The 8476-nt window shown below is 40.6% G+C and overlaps 1 non-coding gene across 1 annotated transcript; it reads left to right on the top strand.

Annotated features, from left to right (window-relative positions):
• Positions 1-8056: 8056 nt before the first annotated feature.
• On the top strand, positions 8057-8261 carry LOC136337039 (small nucleolar RNA SNORA73 family). The gene has a single exon (XR_010731755.1). It is a non-coding gene; the product is annotated as a small nucleolar RNA SNORA73 family (small nucleolar RNA).
• Positions 8262-8476: the final 215 nt, after the last annotated feature.

The following is an 8476-nucleotide window of genomic DNA, read 5'->3' as shown; positions in this document are numbered from 1 at the left end:
CAACTTCCCACTATTATAGTAAAACTACAATAAGAGTACTTTTCTGTGTAAGTTTTTGTGAGGCTTTTTACATTTTTTTTTTAGGCTAGAACCCTAGAAATGAATGCACTGGGTAATTTTTTAAAACTCTTAATGTTTGTGATTAAAATTACTTCAAAAATTTAAGCTAATTTGTACTCTTGCTAGCAGTGTTTAAGATTATTCATTGTACTATCAATCACTCAAATTGATATTATTTTTGGTCTTTGTCATTTTAATAGATGAAGCACAGTATCTTTCTTCAATTTGTAATTATTGGCTTACTATTGAAGTGAAGTCAAACTTTTTAAATGTGTTTCTTTGCTTTGAATTTCTTCATTTGAGAGTATCCCTTTCAATGTGGCAGAATGAGGTGGGGCATATTTTTATTGTTCCTTTCTATTTGCACAAGTCTACACAGCAGTGATAGTAACTTTGGTTACATTTGTGCCAAGTTATTTCTATTTATTTTTAATGCACATTGGCCTGACCTGTGGTGGCACAGTGGATAAAGTGTCGACCTGGAACATTGAGGTCGCTGGTTCAAAACCCTGGGCTTGCCTAGTTAAGGCACATATGGGAATTGATGCTTCCTGCTCCTCCCCCTTCTCTCTCTCTCGCTCTCTATTCCTCTTTCTCTCTCTCTCTCTCTTCTCTCTGAAAGATTAATAAAGTCCTTAAAAAAAGTTATATTTATTTTTAATGCACATAAGTTTTCCATTCTTTTTTTTTTTTTTTTTACAGAGACAGAGAGAGTCAGAGAGAGGGATAGACAGGGACAGAAAGATAAGAACAGAGAGATGAGAAGCATCAATCATTAGTTTTTCGTTGCGCATTGCGACACCTTAGTTGTTCATTGATTGCTTTCTCATATGTGCCTTGACCGTGGGCCTTCAGCAGACTGAGTAACCCCTTGCTCAAGCCAGCAACCTTGGGTCCAAGCTGGTGAGCTTTTTCTCAAACTAGATGAGCCCACACTCAAGCTGGTGACCTTGGGGTCTCGAACCTGGGTCCTTGGCATCCCAGTCCGACGTCCTATCCACTGTGCCACCGCCTGGTCAGGCAAGTTTTCCATTCTTATAAAATCAATTTAAGAATTTTTTTACTTGTGATTTTTTTCATTGTTTTTAAATTTAGAAAGTCTGAAATTTTGTGTATCCTAATAAAAGCTGTATAAAGAAAAAAACTTTGTTAAGAAAAAGTCAAAGAGGTATCTCTTCATCATCATGTTTTCTTTTCTCCTTTTCCTTTTACAGAAGAACTTATGTTAATCAAATGCAATTCTTAATTAATTATGGAGACATGTATTTATGTCACTTCCAAACTTTCTACTCTTGCTTCATAACAGTGTTTTGTCAAGTCTGTCATATATGCCATAGCCATAACCAGAGAATGTTTTCCCTGGAGCTGGAAATAAGTCATGGAGCATCGCTTGACAAAGATTCAAACTTTGGAATACCAGTTTTTTAGAAAAATCACATTTCACCCTTGACTCATTCTGTTTCGACTCAGCAGAATCCAATCCCCTTTGTTGCGTTCGTTGTTGTTTGCTGTTGGTTAAACCCTGCTCAGGGGAGAAATCTAAAAGTGCACATCACATCGTTTCAGCATTTGTTTTCCTGGGGAGACTGCTTTCTACCTTCTACCTTCATTCCAGTGGATCTGCTGTGAGAGGAACGGCTGGGGGAGCTTTCATAATCATATCTCATAGGAAGTTTGATGTACGAGAGACTAAATCTTAGTATTGTTTCCCAAATTATTTTAAACATTAGCTTAAGGCTTTTAAGATTTTTATTTTCTAATTTTGAACGGAAGTATTAACTGGAACCGCCAGGGGCAGCTAGTAGGAGAAAAGCAAAACTGTGCATCTTAAATTGGGTAGAAATTTTTATGACTGAAATTCTTTATTTATTATACCCAGATGGTGGGAGCAGGCTGCTGTCTCTGGTGCCCTGGTGGGAATGAACCGCCAAGGGCTCCTTCTCTAAGATGGAAGCCTCACCAAGAGGTTTGAGTATGGCACCAGCATTGCCTTTTCTTTAACATCTTGATAGGTGCTTCATATTGGAGCGTCATTAACTTAAACACAATTTATTGGCTTCCCTGAAGTTTAAAATTCTTCCTGAAACTCACTGTTGTCCACATGTGCATTGGCCAAGAAATTAACTGAAAGTGTTGCTTCACCAAAGTAACCACCCACCTGAAAATGTGAAGCAATCCTTTGTTTATTCAACAAGTTATTTTTTATTACCCTTAAATTACTGTAGAAGCTCTTAAAAGAAGTGCTGTAGAAAAGTTAAGCATGAAAACTACAAAAAAAATATTTAAAAACACAATTTAGAAATCAGTTCTTAATGAAAAATTATTTTATTTTGAGAAAACTTTTATTTAAAGATTAGTTATACTTAAATAACAAGGCATTGGTATTAGGTTAGCATGCCTAGCACTTCATAATGATAAAGTATGTTTAATTTTTTTAATTTTTTTTTCTGTATTTTTCTGAAGCCGGAAATGGGGAGAGACAGTCAGACAGACTCCCGCATGCACCCAACTGGGATCCACCTGGCACGCCCACCAGGGGGTGACGCTCTGCCCACCAGGGGGCGATGCTCTGCCCCTCCAGGGCGTAGCTCTGTTGCGACCAGAGCCACTCTAGCGCCTGGGGCAGAGGCCAAGGAGCCATCCCCAGCGCCCGGACCATCTTTGCTCCAGTGGAGCCTCGGCTGCGGGAAGAGAGGGACAGAGAGGAAGGAGAGGAGGAGGGGTGGAGAAGCAGATGGGCGCTTCTCCTGTGTGCTCTGGCCGGGAATCGAACCCGGGACTTCTGCACACCAGGCCGATGCTCTACCACTGAGCCAACCGGCCAGGGCAATAAAGTATGTTTAATATGATATCTCATTTAATTTATATGACTTCATGGTGAGAGAGAGGGAAGACATTATCATCTTTATGTTACACATCAGTGAGTTGATGGCCAAAGTTGCATGGCTGTTATGATCCAGAGCTGAGAATCGAAAGTAGATCTCTGGGCCTGACCTGTGGTGGCGCAGTGGGATAAAGCGTCGACCTGGAATACTGAGGTCACCGGTTCGAAACCCTGGGCTTGCCTGGTCAAGGCACATATGGGAGTTGATGCTTCCTGCTCCTCCCCCTTCTCTCTCTCTAAAAATCAATAAATAAAAAATACTAAAAAAAAAAAGAAAGTAGATCTCTGAGTGTTAGGCTGACCTCACTCCTTCTCTACTATAATGCTGAAAGAAAGGAAAATGATAAATAGCTATATTGGGACATGTGACACTTTAAAGGTTAGGGCAGCATTTTAGTGGTAATTGCTATCACAGTTTTTCATTTTAAATCCTAGGCTATTGGCAGGATTTTACCTTTTAGTAAAAATGAAAGAGGAGCTATGGTTAAATAGATTTAAGACTGCAGAGGAATTTTATATTTCAAATTTAAACTTGGAACACTTATTACTACAATTGTTTTTAGAAGGGAGAACCTCTAGTTATATTTTATCTGAGCATTACATCAGGATTTCCTTTGTTTCTGTTTTCCTTCCATTGCATTTGATACTGCAGTTTATCTGGAGATGCAAAACCAAACTACCAATTAATTGCAATCACAATCACCCAATTGTGCTGCTCCTTAGGGGGCAGGGTTCCCTCTGGGAGGGTGTGTGAGAAGACAGTGGCAGGCTGGCTTCTATGCTGCTGAAACCAACAGTTGGGTTGGAGGAAAGAGCCACAGAACCAGAATTTTGATTGTTTGACTTAGTACAGATTTCTGCTGAACCCAAAGCTTGAGAAAAATTTTAGTCGTGGTACCCTTGCTCAGTAGAAAACATATGGGAAGAAGACTGTCATCATTTATACTTGGGATACAGTGCAGCATGGATGCAGACCTAGAAAACAGTTGCTTAAAGGTCATAAAACTAAGGAACTTGAACATAATTCAGTTCAACAAATGTCTATCATGTGCCTCCTCTGGGTCAGGCACAGTGCTGCGACCCAGAATTATAGTAGAAAACAAGTGTGATATGGCTTCCATAGCCATGGAACTGACTACAAGGAAGGGGTCCCCAAACTTTTTATACAGGGGGGCCAGTTCACTTGTCCCTCAGACCGTTGGAGGGCCGGACTATGTTGGTTCAGTGGTAGAGCGTCAGCCTGGCGTGTGGAAGTCCCGGGTTCAATTCCCGGCCAGGGCACACAGGAGAAGCGCCCAGCTGCTTCTCCACCCCTCCCCCTCTCCTTCCTCTCTGTCTCTCTCTTCCCCTCCCGCAGCCGAGGCTCCATTGGAGCAAAGATGGCCTGGGCGCTGGGGACGGCTCCATGGCCTCTGCCTCAGGCGCTAGAGTGGCTCTAGTCACAACAGAGCAATGTCCCGGATGGGCAGAGCATCGCCCCCTGGTGGGCATGCCTGGTGGATCCCAGTTGGGCACATGTGGGAGTCTGTCTGACTGCCTCCCCGTTTCCAGTTTGGAAAAATACAAAAAACAAAACAAAACTATGAACAATCCTTATGCACACTGCACATATCTTATTTTAAAGTAAAAAAACAAAACGGGAACAAATACAATATTTAAAGTAAAGAACAAGTAAATTTAAATCAACAAACTGACCAGTATTTCAAAAACTATGCTCCTCTCATTGACCACCAATGAAAGAGGTGCCCCTTCCGGAAGTGCAGCGGTGGGCTGGATAAATGGCCTCAGGGGGCTACATGCGGCCCTCGGGCTGTAGTTTGGGGACCCCTGAGCTAGGGGAAATAATGATATTAAACGTGATTAATTATAATGATGATGAATGTTAAAAATAAGAAAGGGCCCTAGTCAGGTGGGTCAGTGAATAAAGCATTGCCCTGATGCACTGAGGTCACGTGTTTGATCCCGGTTAGTGCTCATAGGAGAAGCAATCAATGTACACAACTAAATAGAACAACTAAGTGAAACAACGAGTTGATGCTTCTCTCTCCTTCTACCCGCCTCCCTTTCTGTCTCTATCTGTCTCTCAAATAAATAAATAAAAGACAGAGGATTATGGGAATGAAGAGTAAAACAATTTAATCCAGTCTAAAGATTGAGGAAAAACTTTAACCTTTAAAAAATTTCTTAGAAACAAAAACAGAAGAATGTAGGAAAACCAAGGTATGATGGTGAATTTTATGTGTCAACTTGACTAGGTCATGGAGTGCTAGATATTTGGTCAAACGTTATTCAGGATGTGTCTGTGAGAGGGTTTCTGGATGGGATTATCATGAGATAGAGTAAAGCAGATTACCCTCCCTAATGTGGGCACTACTCTTCCAATCAGCTGATGAATTTAAAGAATGTATTTTAAATGCTTTTGTTTTCTAGAGCTTTGGGTTATACCTTGAAATTAATACAATTAATCAAAGGCATAAAGTTACTTAACATTAGGCTAATTTATTAAAAACTTAAAACAGATACTAAACTGTAACAGCATTGATTTTATATTGTCATTCATTTATTAAAGAATCTATCAACCATATATTCATATATAACTTTATATATAATAGAAGAATCTATCAATAATATATAACCATAGTTATATTAAAAACTGGATATTGCCTGACCAGGTGGTGGCGCAGTAGATAGAGCATCGGACCGGGATGCTGAGGACCCAGGTTCGAGACTCTGAGGTTGCCAGCTTGAGCATGGGTTCATCTGGTTTGAGCAAAGCTCACCAGCTTGGACCCAAGGTCGCTGGCTCGAGCAAGGGGTCAGTCGGTCTGCTAAAGGCCCACGGTCAAGGCACATATGAGAAAGCAATCAAAGAACAACTAAGGTGTCACAAGGAAAAACCGATGATTGATGCTTCTCGTCTCTCTTTGTTCCTGTCTGTCTGTCCCTATCTATCCCTCTCTTTGACTTTCTCTCTGTTTCTGTAAAAAAACAAACAAACAAAAAAACCCCTTTGGGTATTGTAGAAAAGATGAATCCTGAAGATAAGTAAACAGTTGCCCAGGAAGAGTGTGACTCACACTTATCAGCCAGCCATTAAACACTACTAAATATGATTTCATGGTCTCAGGAATAGCAAATACATATAGAGAACAAAAGAATTAGAAAATGTGGCATTTTTTCATATACAAGCTTACTCTCTAATCCTGAACCAGATCAAGTACCTTGACTACAACCATGAAAAGACTTTTAGACTAGAACAAATTTCAGCTGTGCAAACTGAAACTCACATGGGAAGGGATATGGGGCAAGAGTGCACAGAATTAGGTGGGGTTAATTCATTTAAGACATCTTTATTAAGAACAAACCAGGCTGAGGCATTCCTGCCAGCAGTGGGGATTCTGCAGTGAACAAGAGACACAGCCCCTCCTGGAGTGTAGGCTTACGACACAGCCAACACGACCGAGAGCTAGTAAACAAAAGTCATCCCCAAATTAGTCAGTGATGCTTGCGGTTAGTGTCACAAAGAAGTTTGGGCGCCGTGAGGAAGGTGTATAAGGAGGATTAGGAAAGAAAGGTTTCTCAGAGAAGTGATATTTCAGCTTTGATGAGAAGAAAGAATAGGAATCAACCTGATTAAGGGAGAATGGGAGAGCCTTGCTATCGGCAGAGAGAAGACCGCCATGTGGAAAGGAGATCAACACCTCTGAAGACTTGAAAGGTTAGTATGTGCGGTGCATGGTGAGCCAGAGGGAGAGTAAAACAAGATACGCAGGATTATGTGGGTTTGTAGGATCCTAAAAACATTGGAAGGCCACAATGAGGCTTCAAGCAGAAAGAGGACATGCTTAGATATTCGTTTTAAGAAGATGGTTCTATCTACTGCATGGGGAATGGATTGTAGGAGAGGAAAAGTAGAAGTAAGATCAGACTAAAAAGTGTTCTAGTCATGAAGAGCTCAGGAAAGAGTGGATTAGCCTGGAATGTTAGTGGTGAACATGAGAGAAGGGCATGGATAAACACATTTATTGTTGAGGTGAAACCAATGGAGTGATCAGGTGCAGGGGATCATGGAAAGGGAGAAACAAAAGCAACTCCAGAGTTTTGGCTTGAGTGTCTGGGAAAGTGATAGAGCCATTTGTTAATCTGTCGAGGAAGACAGAGTGGTTGGTTTTGAGAACAAGATGTGAGTTGAAGCAAGGATACCTGTTGAAGGAGATAAGATGTGAGAAAGCACTCTACAAATGGCAGAAGAAAATGATGTAGAAAGGTATGAAGGCATGAGGAAGGTCATTAATAAATGTGTCTGCTTTCAGAGGAATGAATAGAGAGGGGGAATCTATTGAGACAGAGAAAAGTTGAGGACAAACTCAAAGAAAAGGCAAATATATTTGAATTCAACTTGTTGTGCCTAAGAAGAGATGATAGTGAAGACCACTGCTTCAAGGCTAGGTTAAAAATGATCTCAGTGTCTTTGCTCAGGATGGATCATGTGGGCTGACAGGAGGGAGGCACCTTTATCTAATTGATACCTTGAAGGGACCCAATAGTAACAAAAAATAAATAGAGCAAAATACTACTCTTGGATAGTCAGTCCTATCCAAATATTGGGATGGGGAAAAAAGTTGTAAATAGTGAAAAGAAAGACTCCAGATACCAACAATCCTATAAGAGCTGGTTTGAAAATGCATCAGCAATGTAATAGCAACAATTACAACTACCATTCATTGTGCTTGTAATATATGCTCACTAAGCACTTACCATGTTTGATCACCTTTAATTTGTGCAATCATTTGATGAGATAAGAATATTTCTTAATTCATTCACAGTTAAAAAAGAGAGCTCAGAGATATAGTTAACTTTCTAAGATTCAAGCAACTAAAAGTGGCAGAGGCAAGATATCGGCCTAGATATGATTAACTCTAAAATTCTTGTGCTTTACCATTAATCACTCCAAATCATTTCTGGCCTCGAGAATTGTCAGGAAGCTCATGATTTATATCTATTCCAAGAAGAATCTGGAGATGGCTCTCAGAGCCCTATTTATACCAACCCTCTAGAACCATCTGGAGTCCCATTGTAGTGAAAATAACTATTGAGAAATAAAAGATACATTCAATGTGAATACCCCCAGGAGGTCACTCTCCCTGAGGCTCTGTCCAGGTGGCATAGGGGAGCATAGGGCTCTGTCTGTGATGTACAGACCCTTTCCACAACATTGGAGAGAAAGCCGGGCCTTGAGTCTGCACCTGCATATTTCTACAGCTTCTCAGAGTCCTGTGGACAACAACTGAGGAGATAAACCATGCAGGAAACATCTAGTATAAAAAAAGTAAATAATAAAAAGTAAAAAAACTCTAACAAAGAAACAGAAGGTACATGAGAGGGCTAGACATAAGACTAGGGAACTAATTGAAATCTTGGCATTCTCTGACCCCTAGTACTGCCACAATATCAGGATTACAATTCTATGCATTGATCACTGTTTTGGTATCATTTTTTTGTCTCTGTCCAGACAGCCTTCCCCCGTCATCC

The sequence above is a fragment of the Saccopteryx bilineata genome, chromosome 4 (assembly GCF_036850765.1).
Source record: "Saccopteryx bilineata isolate mSacBil1 chromosome 4, mSacBil1_pri_phased_curated, whole genome shotgun sequence".
Taxonomy (NCBI): Eukaryota; Metazoa; Chordata; class Mammalia; order Chiroptera; family Emballonuridae; genus Saccopteryx; species Saccopteryx bilineata.
This window is presented reverse-complemented; position numbering and strand designations above follow the sequence as displayed.